This window comes from Morus notabilis, unplaced genomic scaffold (assembly GCF_000414095.1).
Source record: "Morus notabilis unplaced genomic scaffold, ASM41409v2 Scaffold81, whole genome shotgun sequence".
Lineage (NCBI taxonomy): Eukaryota > Viridiplantae > Streptophyta > Magnoliopsida > Rosales > Moraceae > Morus > Morus notabilis.
Window position 1 is genome coordinate 476,819 of NW_010357153.1, and position 4,551 is coordinate 481,369.

The following is a 4,551-nucleotide window of genomic DNA, read 5'->3' on the forward strand; positions in this document are numbered from 1 at the left end:
GTCCCCTCTTCCAGCAGCTTTATTTTCCTTTTATATCACCTCCCGAATGTGCACAAATCTCCAATTCGAGATAGGCGCGCTGCAGCTCATGGATGTGCGCTGCAACACGCATCATTGGTTCCAAGACGCGCGCCTAAGCCCACGGACGTGCGCTGCAGCACGCGTCTCAATGATTCTGGGATGCGCGCCTAAGCGCGCCTTGAACTGCGCCTAAGCGTGCGAGGTTGGCTGGCAGGCGCGCTGCAGCGCCGTTTGGGGCGCTGCAGCCTGAAGCTGGAGTGCTCTCTGGATTCTTTCACTGGAAGTCTCAGGCTGTAGCTTACTTCTCATGCGCTGCAGCCCGCACAAAATGGAAATTTTCATGGACTTCTTTATCTTTTTCACGTGATTTTTTCCACTTTGCAAATCCTACTAAATAGATTAACGTAAACATAAAACTAGTGACAAATCAACTGAAATATGCTCAAAAACTACAATATATGACGAGGATAAATTGATGAAAAATCAACTTATCGCAAAGTCTTTCACGTTAATTTCTTGATTCCACGTAGATGTGTGTGTGGGCACACGTGGGATAAAACAGGTTTCTAAAAACACTCGAATTTTCATAAACACCAACGCATGCACGATGTGGAATTTTTGGGAAGATTTTTCCTTCTCTCTATCTTGGGAATTTCGGCTAGCCCAAATAAGTTAGGTCAAAAAATTGTCATGCGCAATTTTTCATCATATCTTATTTATAGAGTAGAAGTCTAACTTCTAGAATGAATCAAATCTCTCTCTCCTATTTGAATTTTGAACAAACATTCTCCTCTACCTTATCCTTGATATGGCCGGCCCTTATGTAGGGATTATCATCCCTGTGTGGCGCCAATTACAGATAGGGAAGGAAGGAAAAATCATCCTTTATCCTGTAGTCCAATTTTAATTCAAATTCAAATTCGAATTAAAGTCAAACTTAAATTAATTTGAATTCTAAATTGAACAACTTATCAAATAAGTTTAAAATGATAAATTTAAATTATGTTCACAATTCAAATTTAAATTTAAATAATCACATTATTTAAATAATAATTAATTCTCAATTAATTATTTTTTTGTGTTTAATTTTAGAATTCCGTAATTCTAAAATTCTCATTTTGTCCTTTGTGTCTGGTAGAATTATAAGGATGACGCGGGAACTAATGGACCTATAATCCCGAGCTTGAATAAAATTAATAATTAATTAAACACTTAATTAATTCTATTAATTCTAATAGTTACTCCACTATAAACTTGGAATTACACTCTCAAAATTATAGATATTAATTACTTCTAAACTCTGAAGTGTCCATTTGATATAGCCATTGCATATAGATCAATCCTCCATAAATAATTCATAATTAGAGCCAGGTAGAATCTGTTAACCTCTCTAATTATATCTTCATCCTTGAGTACCATTGATTCTCTAATGGATAGTGATTCATAAAACACATTCATGAACCAGAGCGCTCTTACTAATCCAAGTACCGAATCAACACTAAAGAGAATTATTTATCTACTTCTTTCTCAAGAAGGAATGGATTCCATCTCCTATAATAACATTCCCGGCTACCTACTTCATTATGTCTCCAAAATACAAGGAATAGGATTCAGGGTCTCAGAATTCGTACCGAGTAAATCAAAAGACACAAATCCATAAATAGGAGTTTGTTAAGAACTCAGGATTAAGATCACTCTATATATGACCATCGGTAGACTCAATTAGAATTTCTATGCTTAACGGAAATTATTAGAAATTCATATTGTGTCTATGTCCCTGTTCCACATAATCTCATTATGTGAAATACACTCATTCAATATCTCACCATATTAACAGTGTGGATAACACCGTTCCATTCTAAATGGGAATGACATGTATTAATAATATTTTAATTAAAGATTCCAAACTTTAATTAAATTTATTACGAACAATGTTTTTTTATTATTATCCTTAAACATTATCTTCTCGTATATAACACTTATATACAATGCTTAAGGTTACATAAATAATCACGGAATTTTCATTTGATATTCATAAAATATTCATAAATATATGCACATAAAATGATGAATAAACTCTTTTATTAATTAAATAATAAATATCATATTACATCTCATGCTTCTAGGGACAGTATTCCTAACAATCTCCCACTTGTCCTAAAGCAGGTGTGTCATGTCTCTAATCCCAAATCCATTTAAGTGCCGATCAAATACATTCAATGACAATGTCTTGGTGAACGGGTCAGCAAGGTTGTTCTTTGACGCGATCTTCAGAACCGCTACATCGCCTCTATCTACAATGTCTCTGATAAGGTGATATTTCCTTTCTATATGTTTCGCCTCTATCTACATCGCACTCTTATCAGGTGGAACTGTTTTCATGAATCTGTTCCATTAGTATTATTGTCTAGTATTGACGTCCCTTTGATGCGGCCCTACTTTAGTTTTATTCTAAATTGGAGGAGAAACACCAAGCACTAGAGGCTGAGAAAACTCAAAGTGAAGCAAGGACCAAGGTTTGCTACTTTCTGTAGTTTCTTCTGATTAAAAGTAGCTTTATTTCTCTCTATCTTCTGGCTTTCACAAATTATTGTGAATGGATATTGTTTGGCATTCCTACAGTTTCTCACACATCTTATGGTCTTTTTATATCTATTTGGTTGAAGTATTTACTCTTACATATTTCTTTTCTTTGTGCCTTTTCATTAACCTTGAAATTTTAGGAAGAAAGTGAGGCAGCTATAAAACAGTTGAGGAAGAGCTTAATGTTCAAGGCAAACCCAATGCCTAGCTTCTACCATGAGGGTCCTCCACCAAAGATTGAACTTAAAAGGTCTTACAAAGATCTTTTATTATTTTTTTTTCCATGTTCTTACATTGTCATATAGCACTTTAAGATTGCATACATTGTGAACTATGAATTCTCAAAGCTTAGCAGAATGGTAAACAGAATTAGGAAGAGATTTTTAATTAACATTTCACAAAAAAGCAATTTAGCAGTATTACCCCAAATATATAACAAATTTAGGCCGGTAACCCAACAGAATACCAAGAGGTAATTCGGCATAATTCTGTTGGCGAAATTCAACCGTCAACAATTGGAGACTCCACTGGGGACCAGATCCCAGAATCTTTGGTTCACGTGGTCGACCCCAGACAACAAAGAAATCATGCCTTCGAGAAGAAGAAATGGCACTTCAAATCCAAACAGCCAGACAGAGGAAAATACCACGCATCCGACCAATAGTGGGAGTGGGAGAAATCACCCCGACCAGGGGAATCAACCCCCAGCGGGGGATGAAGTTCCACCCCTAGGCACGCCACAGCTTGACCCGGTATAGATGCAGGCCCAGATGAACACTCTGACCGATTTGGTTCGAGGACTAATGATCGTTGTCGAGCGGTTGAAAGGGAGAAACTTTATGCTTCCCTTGGAAGATGCCCTGAGACCACCAGGACCTGCCATGGATGGGAACCAGGATGCAGGTGACCACCAAGGTGTCCGGGAAGGGATCGGGGACAGTGAAAATGTCGGGGGAGATATCTAGAGACCTCGACCGTCCAAATCCCTTGGTAGCCGACAAAGGGCCGCCAGGCGACAAACCCAGGAGATGAGAGCATACGATGGCTTGGAAAACCCTGAGGCGCCCCCTTAGAACTCGGGAAAGAATATCCCAAGAGATTCAGAGTTGGTGCAAGAAGGCAGAGACCTGAGGGATAAACTGAAAGCGAAGAAGGCAGGAGCCTCGAAAGGGGCCAGCTCTGCAATCTCTACGGAAGAGGCTAGAGCCATTATGGAGCGTGTGACGAGCCTAGAAGAAAAGTTCACGGGTGACGTCGCCGGTTTAAAGAAAGACGTCAAAAGGCAGGTGAGTCACCTACAAAAAAAACTTAGGACAGGTGGTGGAAGTGGTCAACGTCGACATCACCCCCGGCCGAACTCACGACCACCTTTTTACTGCAGAGATCATGGCGCTGCCTTTACCCGACAAATACAAGTCCCCAACGATCCCACCGTACGATGACAGAGGGGATCTCGACGACCACCTGGAAATGTACACAAGGCACATGCTTCTGCATGGATACACAGAGGAAATAATGTTTCGAGCATTCCGGAACCACTTGACGGATTCCGCCTGAAGATGGTTTCAGACACTTAAACCAGAGTCCATCTCCCGCTGGGAAGAGTTGAAGGAAGCTTTCTCCTTTCAGTTCATCGGGGTAAAGAAATATATCTCGCCAAAGCAAAACTTGACGATGGTATACCAAAAACCAAACGAGTCATTAAAGAAATGGCTCACGAGGTACGGGGAAGCCGTTCCTGCTACAACAGATATGACGGACCGAGAGGCTCTGATGAGGGCCCTGTCCAGTATGAAAAAGAGCACGGCATTTAAACGCGATCTCAACCAGAAGCCACCAGCCACCTACAAAGAATTCTTGGCATGGGCATAGGGGTATATCAATGCCGAGGAAGCCGATGCGAACGATCCCGAACACAAATCCAACAAAAATAAAGGAGCTGAACAA